Below are 16,622 nucleotides of genomic sequence, written 5' to 3'. Positions count from 1 at the left end.
ATTTTAGGGATTGCAGTGTTGGTTCAGCATTGGAAGACCCACGCCCATAACTCATCATTTTAACAGAAGAAAGGAAAAAGCCATATGATCCTGTCATTAGTTGCAGAAAAAGTATTGGACTAAATTCTACAGTTGTTCACTGTAAAAGCTATCAAGAGACTAGAAGTAGAACAGAAACTTCACAACAGATAAAAGACATGTACTGCATAGTTCCAGCAAAAACACCTTATATGAACGGAAAAGATACAATGCTTTCTCCCTAAGGTGAGGAACAAGGGCAGATATGCCTACTCTTCATCTGTCCATGAAAGACTAAATCTATAAAATTTAAGAAGAAATTATAAGGGAAAATGTTCATGAACTTAGGGTAGACAAGAATTTCCTAGGATACAAAAAACGTAATGTATAAAAAAATTGATAAATGAGATCCTATCAAAATTTAGAACTTTAAAAGACATCATTAAGAAAATGAAAAGTAGTCCTTAACCAGACATATTTATAATACATATAACCTATGACCAGAATATGTAAAGAACTCTTACAGCTCATTAATAGACAACCCAATTAAAAAGTAGACATGAGAAGAGGATAAATAGCCAGTACAGCACAAGGAAAGATGTGCTACACTAGAATCAGAAAAATACTAATCAGTACAATAACAAGATCGTATTATATGCTCATTAGGGAGATTAAGTTAAAGTTTTTAAAAGAACAAATGTCAGCTGAGGTGTGACCCAGTTATAACTTTCTAATACTGCTAATGTGAATGTAAAATGATAAAACCATTTTGGAAAAATATATAGAAATTTCTTGTATTACAGTTAAGAACCAATGGTTCTGTTAAATGTTTACTGAAGAGAAATGAAAACACATGTTCACAATAGATTTGTACATACAGGTTGACTGTCCCTTATCTGAAATTCTTGGGACCAGAGTGTTTCAGATTTTGGGTTGAAATCCACTGGATCTGCAAAGAAGATAGCTACTCCTGCTTTTTTTTCAGGTTCCTGTTGCATGCAGTATTGTTTTCCACCCTTTAACTTTCAGCCTATGAGGTTTTTTTTTTAATTCTTTTATTGGTACATTTTAGGTATACAATACACTTGCATTTGTCATTAGGTGCTTGTACCTGTACATGATGTATCTTGGTTCTTATTTTTTTCCCCATTACTTGTGCACCCTTCACCCCTTCCACCCTTCCCTATTTACATAGATTTCATTTCCACTTTTTTTCTTTTCTCATAATTTTTCCTTTCCCTTCTTTCCTTTCCCCTTCCCCTCCTACCACCCCTACACCTTTGGACCTTTTCCTATTTCAAATTGTCAATTATTCATTTTAATCTTTTTTTTTTTTTTTTTTTTTGGTACCAGGGATCAAACTTGGGTCCTTGTATTTGTGAGGCAGGCAGCAGAACCACTGAGCTAAATCCCCGGCCCTCATTTTAATAATTTTAATCCTTATTTACACTTTCAGTTTCTCACACTAGAGAAACTATTTGGTATTTACACATGTGTGTCCTATTTATGAGTTTCTTTTTAAATTAAGTGTGTTTCTTGTATGCAGCATATTATTGGATCTTGCTTCTTGACCCATTCTGCCAGTTTATTTCTTTTGATTGGTGAATTGAGACCATTAACTTTGATGGTTATAACTGATACGTATTGACTTATCATTGTCATGACTTTCTTTCTGTTAGATTCTCCCCCTTTGTGTTTAATTTGTTGTTGTGCCTGATGGATTTATTCTGCTTGGCTTCCTGGGGTTGTGATCCTCATTGTCTTTTCCTAGGACATTGTCTAAAATTTTTTGGAGTGCTGGTTTGGTATTCATGAAGTTCCTAAGGTGCTCTTTGTCATGAAAGTATCTTATTTCTCCATCAATTTTGAAAGATAGTTTTGCAGGGTATATCAATCTCAATTGGAGGCTGTTTTCCTTTAGGCCTTGGAATACATCACACCAAGCTCTTCTTGCCTTGAGGGTTTGCACTGAGAAGTCTGCTGTGATTCTGATGGGCTTTCCTTTGTATGTGATTTGTTTCTTTTCTCTCACTACTTGTAGAATTTTGTTCTTCTGTTGGATTTCTGGAATCTTAACAATTATATGCATATGTGTAGATTTTTTTTTTTGATCAAGGCTATTTGGAGTCCTGTGTGCCTCCCTTATCTGTATGTCAAGTTCTTTTCCCCTGCTGGGGAAGTTTTCTGCCATCACTTCTGTGAACAGTTTTTTAATGTCATCTGCAGTCTCTCCTGTGTCTTCATTGACTCTGATCATTCTTATGTTATTCTTCTTTGCATTGTCTAGTAGCTGCTGGATTGATTTCTCATGGTCCCTTACTATTTTAAAGAAATTTTTCTTTTCCTGGTCACTAGTAGCAATCTTATCTTCTATATCTGCAATTCTGTCCTCACATTGGCTCATTCTGCTGCATAAACTTTCAGTGGAGTTTTTAATCTCCTGGAAATCTGTTTGCATTTGTTTTATGGATTCCATTTGTTTCCTATGTTGGGATTCCATCATGTTCCTCATCTCCTCTATTTTTTATCTGTGTTTCCCTCTAGATTTATTAATCATGTCTTACACTACTAGCACAATCTCTGCTGTTATCTGAGAAATTCTTTCTGATTTCATTTTTTTCCAGATCCTCTTTTGTTGCCAGTTCAGGGAGTCCAGGTGGTTGATTGAGTATCAGATTGTTCCATCTTATTTCCCTTTAGGGTTGCCTTAGGTGATCTGGAAGTCTTGTTTTGAGGCTTGTTTACATGTCTTCTCATTTCAACAAATGCAACTTGCTGTGCCTTTGTTGAGGCAACTTTTTGCTCACCCAGTGGTCTTCAATTCTCAGCAAGTCATGAAGAGGTCTTTCCTCTGCTGATCACCAGTACACTAATTGCTGGGTTCAGAAAGGTGGCCTTCTGGATCCCTCAACTGCCTGTTGCCTGGGTGGGCTTCTGGCTGGGGCCTGTGCACACTTGGGATATCTAGGTGTGCCACTGGCTAGAGCCCCTATGTAGATGTTGTCTGGGAGGGTCTTTAGCTGGGGGCTGTGCACCCCAGTTCCTGTTGTGTGAGCAAGTGTCTGGCTAGGGTCTTGTCCACTTAATGATGGTATTGGGGCAAACCTCTGGCTATTGCTTGTGTGCCTGTGCAGCTCTTTTCCAGGCAGGCCCTTGGCTTGGGCTGGTGTGCCCCAGCCTCTGGGGTCGGGGCAGAGCTCTGGCTGGGATCTGCTTACAGCCACGCTGCTCTGGTCCACACCTCTGCTCCCCCAACTAAGTTGGTCTGGTCTGGAAGTAAAGTATTAATCCTGAACTCATGGGATTTTTAAAAAATGGATTTTGACATCTGAGATGTTATTCCTTAGGTTAAGGAGACCCTGGACTCTTTCTGACCAAGAAACAAGTCCATGATGGAGAAAGCAAGCAAGCTTACCAGGTCAGTGGTTTGATGTTCTGATTCAGTTAGGGCTACTGAACAGACTCCACAGAGCAGCTGATGACCAAGCAGTAGCACTAACCAATTACATCAAAGCCTTTGCAGATAGCAACAATTACTACTTGAGTTAATAAAGTTTCTCAGATCATTTTAATATGTAACCAAGTGTGAGGACTTTTGTCCTAAAATTTTTGGCAAATTTGCTAAATATTGCTGATATCCCAATTATTGATATAGATATATTATTGGCATTTGAGGGGACAGAGATTTGAGGAAGATGTTGTTATAATGCTGTCTTATGCTTGGGACACTTCTGTCACACAAAAAATTGTCTTATTTTTGAAGGTCTTATTGGATACTGATATACTTGAGGAACTTATGTGTTCTGGAAGTTCTTTCTACCTTACATATAAACACAAATTATTTTGGCATGATTTTAGTTACTATACACTGAATTTTCTCAGAATAAATATATGAAATAATTATATGAAAATATATTAATATATAATAAATATATGAAATAAAATATGTAATAAATATATGAAAATCATATTTTGTTCTGTTTAAAACTTCACTAAGAATTGCCTTCCTTTTCAAATAGCCACATCATAGCTGTCACCACAACTTAAAGTATTTTTGTAGTAAGCATTTGTAAATGTGATTTTCATGGCAATTCGCAAGTATCTGATGATCTTGTTATGCTTGAATGTTTACTCATTAAAATATATAATCCTTATAAAATATATCAACTTCATGTTTTTATACCAAAATAATGATTTTCAAACCCTATGTTTACAGGTGGCATTTGCCTGTAATCTTTTTTTTTTTTTTTTGGTACTGCGGATCAAACTTGGGACTTTGCGCTTGCGAGGCAGGTGCCAGAACCACTGAGCTAAATCCCTGTCAAACCCTATGTTTAGATAGATTATATAATCTGTGAATTTCATTTCAGGATAATAAATGTGGTGTTGTGAAATATTGCTTGCAAAAAGAGACCTTTGAGTTGACATAGGGTTAATAACTTCTGATCTAGGGATTCCCTTTATGATCTTTAATAAGGCAGTCTCAATTTATGTCCGAGCATGAAAGTTTCAGCAAAGTCATCAGCAAGGGTGTTAACTTTGAACAAGTTATTTAATATTGCTATGCTTCAGTTTCTTCATCTGTAAAAATGGTGTAATAATAGCACTTACCTCATAGCTGTCAAGAGAATTAAATGAGATCAACCATGAAAAACACTTAGCAAAGTTTCTGGCATGTAGGAAGTACTGAATAAAAGTATCTGTTTTGATGATGATAATGATGATCATGATGACAATGCTGATGATTAATTAAGTGCTACAATTCTGAGAAAGACCAAGAATCTTTAATCCCTTCCTCGGCCAACTATGTCATCTCTATACTTTGCTTATTCTTTACTCAGTGCTGAATACTGCCCAGAACCAATACTTGCAACACCCAATCTTGATTAGAAATCCTTTACATAATCTCTGCTTCTTCATTCCTGTAGTTGTTTTAAGCAGTAGCCATAGAGGAAAACAGAATTTTTTTGGCAGTGGTTAATAAACTGTTAAAGTTGTATCATGGTATCAGCATTTTAGGACATCAGAAACATCACAAATGGAGATATGCTATTTGGACACTACACTCAACATCCTTCAAAATGGAGCCAGGCATAAAGTGGGAGAGACAGGAGGAGCCAGGAAGCTACAAGGTCTGCAATCTATAATTTATAGCTGCTAGCTGTGCCCTGAGCACTGGCCTCCAGGATGCAGACTGAGACAGAGCTGGAAAACTACAAGCAGGAGACTGTTACTGTTGCAGAAATCTCAGAAAGAAATACACAGAGACAGAGAATTTGGATAAAATAATAAAATTTCTTCTCCTGAGTGGGCAGGAAAGCCAGAAACCAGTCTGGTCAGTATCCGCCCCCCTTTGTTCAGCATTTCCCTTTTTATATCCTTTTTAGCCATTATCTCACCCCTAGTGGTCTTTGATATGTAAATACAATTCCAGTTCCTATTTATAAGTCACAGACACAAGGTAGGCCATATACATTGTAAATTCACCCTGGCTTGCTAACTTTGTTAGGTTAATGAAGTTACTGGTTAGTCAGATAATCCTCATCTTAAACAAGGAGTTACGGGAAAAGCAAATCTTAAAATAACACATTACTTATTTTGCTTCTACAACTAACTTAATATTCAACCTATTAAGGTATCTAAAACTTTTCCGTATCATTACTATGAGACTGGAAGTAGTGCATGCCATTCTTCTCATATTCTATTGGTTAAAATTCAGGCTGCAAAGTGCTTGTTGGCTATATTCATAGCAATCCTGCTGACCTTATAATTTGGCCAATGTATTCTTTTACTTTTTTTTTTTTTTTTTTGGTACCAGGGATCGAACTTGGATCCTTGCGCTTGCGAGGCAGGCAGTGGAACCATTGAGCTAAATCCCTGGCCCCTGGCCAATGTATTCTTAACTGTTTCTTTGGCTTTGTTTCCTCCAGACTGAAAGCTATATAGCTACCAAGATGACAATGTCTGGCATCTATTGAAGGCCTTTAGATAGACCCTCTGTAGAGTAACTCTGACTGCTGATCACAACTACAACCCCCTTCATCTGGAAGTAGCCAGAACAGTCTTTGCCCTTTGCTCCCTCACAGCAGTTAGGAGTAGTTCTTCAGAGGGGGAAATATTACAGATAAGTAAGTTAATTAGATATCTTATAGGCAGTTAGACAAGGCCAGCCCATAATGAGCCAACATGGAGGACAATCAAGACACATTCACTAAAAGCCAGCATTGTAAAAGAAGAGAAACACCATACCCATGTAGGATAAATAGCAGTGACTGATATTCTAAATAGGTATCAATCACCTGGGTGGGGGACCAAGATCTACCAGGAAAGATCCCTGACCCACCCCTTACCACCGAAAATACTTGCTCATTCTTTGTACACTTGCTATGTGACTTGTTTCCCCATTGGATCCCCATTTAATCAATATTACCTAAGCAACTATACTTGTCATAATCTTATTGGTTGTTCATAGTTTTGTCCACCTTGTGATTTCTCATTGGATCAATATTACCTAAGTGACTGTACTTGTAGTGTTTCTAGTTGACTACAGTTTTGTCCCACCTTGAACCCACCTCATCTCATGGCTTTATCCCATAAAACACCTTTGAGAAGTTAGGTGAGTGGGCAACCCACTTTCAGGTCCCCCTTCTGTCTCTCTTAGACAGAAGCTTTCTTCCTCTCAATAAATTTTTCCTACTTTGAAAACAAAAATTCAGGCTGTTACTACATTTAACTCACAGGCACCTGAAGATGTGTACTCTCTGTACCCCTAGGAAGAAGCCCATTGGCTTGGAATCAGCCAGTGGCATGGGCCATGTTGGACATAAAAGTCCAACAGAGTACCTCTACAGTAGTCCATATCCATGGGGTAGTAAGGGTGGAAGATTAATTTTGCTGAGAGAAGGATTTTACACTGCATACTAGGTAAGAAAATGGAAGTATGTGAAGATCTTCTGGACATGCTATGTGGTGCCATGGAAGGGCCCATAGCCAGCTGTGGATTTCCAGCTGAAGAAGCATTGAAAAGCTATTGTAAGCATCTAATACTTTGGGGAAGGATGGCATACAAATCAAGTAGAGGAGCATCCATCAGAAAGGAATGACCCTGAGAAATAAATATTTCACAGTCAGTACCTAATAACATCTTCTTACTTGTGGAGAGTTGGTATTTATTGGGTACATAATATCAGCCAGGAATAGTAGTAAGTTTTTTATATTCATTCTCTTAATGATAATCATGAAAACTCTTTGAGTTTGAAACTAAGACAACCCCATTTTACAAATTGAAGTTGAGAAAGGTTAAGTTACTTGCCCAAATTAGTGGTAGCATCCAGATTCAACCCTAGTACGTCTAGCTCCAAAGGCCAGAAGATTAACTACCATGGTTTGTGCTATGTACCCTCAGCTAAAGGCTCATGATGTATTGTTTATACCTGCTCCCTTGAATTTGTTTCTGACACAATTACTAGTCTCTTCCCAAATCCTGGGATTTCCAGGGTTTGACTAGAGCCCCAGATTAAGCAGACCAGCACTGTCTAACGGAAATATAATGTGAGGCACATTTATATTTTTCATTTTTCAGGGGCCACATTTTTAAAGGTAAAAACAAATGATGAAATTAATTTTAGTAATACAGTGATACCTTGGTTCACAAATGCTTTTGTTTGGGAATAATTTAGTTCACAAACAGAAGTAGTTGGCAAAATTTGATTTTTATTTGCAAACTCTGCATTGGGTGACAAACACAACTATGGCCATCTTTTCCAGAATCGCAGAACGAATTAAATTAGTGAACCGAGGTACTACTGTATATTTAACCTAACCCAGGGTTATCATTTCAACATGAAATCTATACAAAATTATTAATGACATAATTTCTTTTTTAACTAAGCCTTTACAATCTTGTATATACTTTACACTACAGTTTCAGTTCTGATGCCTGCATTGTAGTTGCTCAATAGCCACATGTGACTAGTAGTTACCAAGTTAAATATGACAAATCTAAATTATTATATCCCAACTCTCTCAATAATTTGGGGGCCTCTTTTTGTGAGCCTTTCAAACAATGGAAAGAAAAGTATTTCCAAGATGATGAGTACGTTTTTAGTTATCTGCTTGATTTAATCCAAGAAAGGAAAACAATAAAAGGAATAGACTACACCATTTGCATCTACGACTAGTAGTAAGCTTAGTTGCCTATGGCAAAAGAGAAACAGAGTGATGAATTCTACATAATTACATAACATGTACCACGAGCCTCCTGCTCTTAGAATGGCGCTGGGCACAATGTGAAGATCAGAAAACTCTAGACCCCTGACCAGAGGGTGGTCTGTGAAGTCAGCCCATTAAGAACTTTGCAAGGGCCGCCATCACCTCCCAGTTGCTCTGTTCACACTCACCCTTGCCCCAGCTTGAAAGGCAAGGTGTGTGTGCCAGACATCACCAGAGTAGCACACACTCTGTCATCCTATCTAGAGGGCACAAAAAAATCTGAACATCTCCTTTCACTCCAGTCCCACAGAGAACCCTCCACCCTAAGGCCTCTCAAATTTTGCATGTATCAGAATCACCTGTATGGCTTGTTAAAATTCAGGTGGTTGTGCCCCAAGTGTTTTTGATTTGATAGATCTGGAGGGGGTAGTTGGGAGAGAATGTGCATTTCTAACAAGTTCCAAGCATGCTGATGCTAAAGGTCAGAGGACCACACTTTGAGAACCAAGACACATCCCTAAATTATCCATAAATTATTCAATAGCAAGAACAAATCTAAGAAAAGGCACAGGCATCTTTTTCACTCTTCATGAGATAAGTAAGAGTTTTAAATAGTTGATATGTTTGGCCCTTTCTCCTTGACACCTCAATATTTCATCTAGTTCAGGGAAGGAATGAAGTAATCATGATGAAGACAGAAAAAACTGAAGGGAAAAAATAAGGGAACAGGAAGACTGGAAAGAAAGTAGGAGTAGGGCTTGGGATGTAGCTCAGTGGTAGAACACTTGCCTAGTAAGGGCCTGGGTTCATTTCAGAGAGAGAGAGAGAGGAGTAGAAGTGAGCAAGATCCCCAGAGCTCAAGGTGGTAGAGCATCATGCAGACCTGTGCTCAGGGAGAAAACAAGTAACATGGCCACCTTCAGTTTCCTGATTCACTAGCTAGATGCAAATTTGCTCTTGCTTCTTTTTAACTGTGTCACAAAGGCATCACAAGGATTGTTTTCCTCTTTGCTTTTTAAGAGGTGAAACAATGGCTGAACTTCATGAGACAGTAGGAAGCCACAAACCACAAGAACCTTGGATGCCCCATTCCTGGGATTATGCTGTACTTCACACCATCTCTGCCTATGTGCAAGTGTTTTCATCTCTAACTTTCAGGGCACCTGGATTTTAAAGGGAGAGGCATGAGACTTGCTGTGTTACAAGCAGCTAGGAATCTGGAATGCATTGCTGGAGATACACACTGAGCCTGGCTCAGAACTGCAAGAAAGTCAGTGGGAGGGAAGGAAAAACACTGCAATGACAAAATGTCTTGCAGGGCCCGCCTCATCCTCACTGAACTGCCCAGAGCTTGCATTCCAGCTGCACTCAGTGACCCAATGTTCCGGTAAACAAGGAGGGGACAGATGGACAGACCTCAGATCAAGCTACCCTGGAGCTCTGAAACAGCCACAGGGGGCCTGCAGGGAGGGTGGGGCTGTGAAGGAGGCTGCTTTTGTGCATATCCTGGGTCAGATGCGTGCACACACACACACACACACACACACACAATCACTCACTTCCAGTGGGTCTTGGATAGACACCAAACACTCAATGTTCCAGCCTCACAAAGGCCTGAAACTGACCTCCTTAGGATCCCTTCCAGGAAGCCCAGAACATGAGAATATGCAAAAAGTAAAGCAAGGAGACACTGACTCAGGCCAACCCAGGCCACTGACTAATGGTATCCGGTTTCTACACAATACTTTGGCCTTCCAGAAAGACACAGAGCTGCAGCGTACAAGCACAGTTATTCAATCCACATCCGCACTTGATTTCATGGCATCACATCACCAACTGAAGATTCTATGATTCTTCAGGCTTACCCTACCGCCCTGCCTCATGCCTGCACTCTCCTATTTCCTTCTTCAACTCCTCTTTCATTGCATTAGCTGGCAGATAAGCCTAAAAAATAATCAAAGGGGCTTAGTAAGAATATGAGGAAAAGTGTACAGGTTCAAAGAGCAAAGTTTGGGAAGTTCCTTCCTAAAAGAGTCCCTCTGTGTAGAATTATTGAGGGCTCTGAAGCTCAAATAGCATATCTTGCCCACCCCCATATAAATGTGAGTGACATTCTATATTCCGTATGACTAAGTTTTTTTTATTCACACCGGGCTATCTCTGATCACTGCAAAGACACTAACAAAAGTTCATAAATAAAGCCATTAACCAGATCACAGGGCCACCTGCATGACCAGTGGGCCCCTTTATCATACTGAGTGTCATGCCCACCTTCCACAGTCTGCCCTGCTTCACAGATGACTTTATTTTCGCTACTACCGGTTTGCTTTTTCCCTTTACTAATGTTGGGTTATTTTTCCTTCATTTTCTTGTGTATCAGTCAAATATGGGCAATAATTTCATATCTATTTCAAAGTAGGAAAAGGCAGATTTAGAAAACTTCCCCTGTAAGAAGCTGTATAAGTCTTCCATTAAGGCTCTGAGTGGTGTACTCTGGCAGCTTTGGGAGCTGGTTTTCAACTCCAGAGTTGCTTCATTCTGAACATTAGTTTCCAGTGAGTATTGTCAGCTTTGACTCACCAATTGTCACACCCCAGTTTTTGGACAATCAAAACACCGTGGAAAAAAACCAGCATGGAAATGGTGCTGCTTGCTTGAATAATCATGGCAAGAAAAGGTCTCATGCTATTTCCTCAATAATAATGATAACAGGACCTGCCTCCTGTCTCTCCAGTGTGCTTAAGGCACCATACATATTTTTCCCTAGTGTTTATAGCCACCATACAATGTTCCAGTCATTCCCATTTTACCAACTGAAGCTGTAAGTTGAAGTCAGAAAAGGGAGAAGGCTATAGTTGAAGTCAGAAGCCAAGTATTATCCAAACTCACATCTACTTGAACTCACAGTAACCCATGCTAGACTCCTGCTTATTCTCTCTCATTGATTGTCCTTTTCCATCATAGCTATTGTTATAACTGAAATGTATTGACTTGTCATTGCCATGTCTTTTTCTTTTTGTTGTGTTCTCCCCCTTTACATTTAATTTCTTGTCATGCCAGATAGGTTCATTCTGCTTTGCTTCCTGGGTTGTGATCCTCAATGTCTGTTCCTAGGATATTGTGTAAAATTCTTTGGAGTGCTGGTTTGGTATTCACAAAGTTCCTAAGGTGCTCTTTGTCATGAAAGTATCTTATTTCTCCATCCATTTTGAAAGATAGTTTTGCAGGGTACATCAATCTGGATTGGAGGCTGTTTTCTTTTAGGGGTTGGAATATGTCACTCCGAGCTCTTCTTGCCTTGATGGTTTGTGTTGAGAAGTCTGCTGTGATTCTGATGGGCTTTCCTTTGTATGTGATTTGTTTCTTTTCTCTGACTGCTTGGAGAACTTTGTTCTTCTGTTGTATTTCTGGAATCTTAACAATTATATGCCTATGTGTAGATTTTTTTTTGATCAAGGCTATTTGGAGTCCTATATGCCTCACTTATCTGTATATCAAGCTCTTTTCCCCTGCTTGGGAAGTTTTCTGCCATTATTTCTGTGAAGAGGTTTTTTATGTCATCTGCACTCTCTCCTGTTTCTTCATTGAGCCCAATCAGTCTTATGTTATTCTTCTTTGCATCATCTAGCAGCTGCTGGATTGATTTCTCATGTTCCCTTATAATTTTGAAGCAATTTTTCTTTTTCTGGTCATTAATTGCAATCTTATCTTCTATATCTGAAATTCTGTCCTCACATTGGCTCATTCTGCTGTGTAGACTTTCAATGGAGTTTTTCATGTCCTGGAAATCTATTTGCATCTGTTTTATGGATTCCATTTGTTTCTTATGTTGGGATTCCATCATGTTCCTGAGCTCCTCTCTAGATTTATTAATGATGTCTTGCACTAGGGGCACAATTTCTCCTGTTATCTGAGAAATTATTTCTGATTTCATTTTTTCCAGATCCCCTTTTGTTGCCAGTTCAGTGGGTCCAGGTGGTTGAGGATCAGAGTGTTCCAACTCATTTCCCTTTGTGGTTGCTGTAGGTGATCTGGAAGTCTGGTTTTGAGACTTATTTACGTGTTTTCTCATTTCGACTGGGGCAGGGAGCTATTAGCGCCTGCACAGATTACCTCCTCTGAGCTGGGTGAGGTGGGCCAGAGGCCGCGAGCAGTGGTAGGCATGGTGACCCAAAAGCCCTTTCCTGTGGGCTGGGAGCAGCGGGAGGGATGGTGGCTGGGAAGCCCCTTCCTCTGGGCCAGGAGCGGTGGAAGGGATGGTGGCCTGGAAGCCCCTTCCTCTGGGCCAGGAGCAGTGGGACAGAAGGTGGCCCAAAAGCCCTTTCCTCTGAGCTGGGAGCAGTGGGACCACGGCTCAGAAGCCCCTACTTCTGGGCCGGGAACAGCGGGACTCAGTACCTTGGTCTGGTGGTCTGGTGTCCTCTGCATCTTTGTAATGTGGAACCAGGTGGCTGCCTGTCTGCAACGGGGTGATTCGGTGTCTTCTGCGCGACTCAGGACCTCGGCAGGGCGTGCACAGACCTGCTTGTCTGCAGCAGGCTGATTCGGCGTGTTCTCTGCGACTCAGGACCTCGGTAGAGCATGGGCCCCATCATAGCTATTGATAAGTTCATACTCCACCAAGCCTTCTCTACTATACACCAAGACTTGGGTAGCCCCAGAAAAGCACTGGGCATAATAAAACTTGGGCTGGGAGTTTGGCAGTTTCTGTAAACCATCCAGGCTAAAGTTTAGAGAAGTCAGAAAAGTATCTGGAAGTATGGACCTGATGATGAGATGGGGGATATAAATGACCTGAGGTCAAAGGAGTTTCCATAAATAAGACTGGTTGCCTAGCCAAGCTCTTCCAGGCAAAGGTCCTTCCAGGGCAGGACACCACGTGTGGAAACAAGTACCACATCTGCCTGGAGTAAGGAATGAAGTTGGGGACACTAAGACGGGGCTTATAATTAATTACCTGTTCCTTCCCAGCACCCTTTCTTATCCCAATTGCCTAACCTCTGCCCATTCTGACATATGTACAGATTTATCTGCCCCTAAATGACCATTTCTTTCTCTTTTTTTGCTCTGATTTTATTCACTTATACTATTAATTAAATTTATTTTAACCGATACATAAAAACATGAAAATTGTACCTAGTAATGGGGTGCCATATGACTTTTGATATGACCCTACATGGCCATTTCTTACAATATCCACCTCCACCCACTCCTCTTCTTTCCCCAGAAATGTAACATGATGGACACATGGGCATAGACTTAGAAATAAGGTACTTCTAGGTTTGCTTCTTTTTAGCTGTGTGAGTTAGGGTATATTTCTGAACTTCTCTGAGCCTCAGTCTCCTCATCTTTTAAAAAGGGGATAATAATCACACCTTCGTAGACTTATTAGAGTGATTAAAATGAATAAAGTTATAATCCATCTCTTATTGGAGCAGGCACTTGATGAATGAGTGTTGTTGACCTCAGGCCTGTTGCTGTTGCACATTCCTCCTCTGCCCAAGAGCAATAAGAACAGAAAGAATATTATAGCTAGAAAATCTTGGTGCTTACCTAGCCCTTCTTTTTCATTTGATAAGGAACCCAACATTCAAAGCAGGTTAATAGGCTGTTCAAGGCTTTACTAGTTCCAAACTTCAATAAGGATATTAATTTGTTGGAGCAGTAGAAAGCTTTGTCTTTGAAGTTAGATCTATGTGAATTTGAATTCCACCTGCCACCTTCGGGATCTGAGGCAAGTGGCTGACCTGGTTCTGCTTCATTTCCTCATGTGCAACATTGGGATAATAGAAGCAGATGGGAACAGTGGTGGAGAGGAATAAATAGGATAATGTGCATCAGGTCCCCAGGGAGCCCCCGTGACTTGGGGCTCCTGCTGGTTTCCTCACATCATTAAGACATTCCAGGGCTGGTTAGAACAGGGAAAGCCCAGTAGGAGGAAATGAGCAGAGCTTTAAAACATAATGAGCTTTTCATAGATGATGAAATAAGGACATTTAGGAATAACTTTGTTTACCAACCCCCAAATGCCAGCTTTGGATCATGGAAGAATTTTGACCGGCAGGACCAACAGCAAAGATTGGGAAGATTATCTGCAGGCTGAATTAGAACTCTCTGAAGTGAGAGAGTTGATGTGTGTGTAGAGGGAGGAGAAGAGCAGTCAGGGAATATGATCTGGAGGATTTTTAAATGACCTTCTAGAATGAATTTCCAACACAGTTTTGAAAGCACCCTACTTTGTAAGCACAAAGATAGATAGATAGATAGATAGATAGATAGATAGATAATAGAATAGTTTATATATGTGTGTATAAATTTATAGTGGGATAAATCACAAATTATATTTTGAATTGGCAACACAAGGGGTGAGGTAACTTTGATATGGGTGACCATTTTTCAGATGCAACACATGCAGTGGTTTTGAAATAAAGAGCATAGGCAAGTTTTGCAATGAAAAGTGAGCTATGGTTTCTGTTTTTTCCCAAGATGAATACGGATAAGGGCACAGTCAGCTCAGCCCCTGAATGATCCAATTATGGGCTTGAAATGGACCCAGGGGCAGAATTTAGAAACCTAAAATGGAAAGGCAGAGGAAAAGCAATTTTGCAACTGGACAAGTGACTAACTCCCAAGTGTCCTCTGGGTAAAATAGAGTTTTGAAAATGTGTGGGCAGCTTCCAAATGTCCTGTGCGAGTTAGGATTGACATTTTTAGAGCTAATTAGGATGAGATTGATTAGGGTTTGTCTTAGCCCAGTGGAGCTGACTAAATAATTTATAAAGAATAGACATTTATTTCTCACTGTTTTGGAGGCTAAGAAGTCCAAGATCAAAGTGCTGGCAGGTTTGGTGTTTGGAGTGACCCAATCTCTGCTTCCAAGATGGCATCTTGAATTCTACATCCTCCATAGTCTAGGAGCATTGTCCCTTATATGTCAGAAGAGCAGAAGAGAGAGAACCCACTCCTACAAGCCTGTTTTACAGTGGCATTAGTCCATTCATGAGGCCTGAGCCCTCATAACCTCATACTGTCACCCACACTGTTGCCATTGGGATTAGATTTTCACCACATGTAATTTGCAGGTGGCAAAAATCATTCACATCCCAGCAGACTCTGAGAGAGGATGACAGTATTATACTTTCAACTTACCCAGATGCCTGGACAACCTATATGAGGGAGAGGAATGGCAAATATTATCAACAGACACAAAGTATGTGGCCCAATGTCACAAACACAAACTATGCTAAAAGCTATGAAATTCTTAAGAATTGGGCCTATATTTTTGGCACCTTGTATTCTAGTGATTAGAAGAGGGAATGTATTCAAACTATATTTAATTAATAAGTTAATGACTTGGGCTATTTCTAAGATTAAAAGTTCCCCAGCATAGAAGATATTCAAGCAGTTGGGTGGAACTATATAAAGGTTTTGAAGAATCTTTTAAATGTGACTGATGTAGGGTTCTAGCAAGCCTAATCCTGTGGGCATGTAGTATGTAATAACTCCCTGAGATGAGTAGATCCGATTGGAACATTGAGTCATAATATAGTAGGACTAAAAGAAACAAATCAAAGAGTTGCTCCAGCAGGAAGATTAATCATGCTAACCTTTTCTTTAATCTCCTAGTCTGTAGTGTAAAATCCTTTTCTGGGCAATATTAGCTTTGTGCTCTCACTACCATAATGGTTCAGACCATTGCAGAATGGCTTCTCATGTCCACCATGGCCCAGGTGCTGACTTATCACAACCCCATTCCTTTTCCTTCTTGGACAAACATAGAGTCTACATTGTCAGTTTCTTGTGAGTTAAATGCAGACACAGCCTGAATCATAATCAATGGAATATGAGCAGAAGTGACATTTGCTGCTTCCAGGAATGCAATAAAAGCCTCCCTTTTTCAGTCTCCCACTCTGTCTCCCCATCTGCATGCTGGAGGTTGATGTTCAGGGCAATGCTGGCAGCCATAAACTGATGATGACAGGGTCCATGGCTCCCTGACTCCCCACCCTATCCCTCTCAATTGTTAGCCTATCAGATGAAATAGAAACAAATTTTTACTATGTTAAGTTGTTACGGCAACTCACATATCTTAGCTAATGAGTTTCCCTACTAATGTCTTACTCTCTTTTTTCTTTCTCTACTCTTCAATCTCTGGGGTGATAAAGGACTCACAAGAAGGGGATGAGAATGTGAGCATAGTGTAAAGAGATTGTTGGGCAAGTGAAAACCCTCTCTTAAATTAATTTCATCTCTTTCTTTTACCTGAGATGTTCGCCTAGAGTGTCCTCATTCCTAAGGCAAAGGTATGGGTAGGGTGGCCAGGTTCAAAGCTTTGTAACAGATGAGCAACTGAATAAGTCTCGGTCCTTCTATGCCTTGCAGCAAATTTCACT

At 40.1% G+C, this 16,622-nt stretch overlaps 1 long non-coding RNA gene across 8 annotated transcripts in view; it reads left to right on the top strand.

The window, feature by feature from the left end:
- The window catches only part of LOC106010086 (uncharacterized), a 133,914-nt gene that overhangs the window by 107,723 nt on the left and 9,569 nt on the right, over positions 1-16,622 (top strand). For all 8 annotated transcript variants that reach the window (XR_015444550.1, XR_001184036.3, XR_015444551.1 and 5 more), the window contains exon 4: positions 3,366-3,436. This is a non-coding gene — a long non-coding RNA (uncharacterized LOC106010086). The remainder of the gene's footprint in view (positions 1-3,365; positions 3,437-16,622) is intronic.

The sequence above is a fragment of the Heterocephalus glaber genome, unplaced genomic scaffold, assembly GCF_053883595.1.
Source record: "Heterocephalus glaber isolate CG9 unplaced genomic scaffold, H.glaber_assembly_v1.0 deba00001600, whole genome shotgun sequence".
In the NCBI taxonomy this organism is placed as follows: domain Eukaryota; kingdom Metazoa; phylum Chordata; class Mammalia; order Rodentia; family Bathyergidae; genus Heterocephalus; species Heterocephalus glaber.
This window is presented reverse-complemented; position numbering and strand designations above follow the sequence as displayed.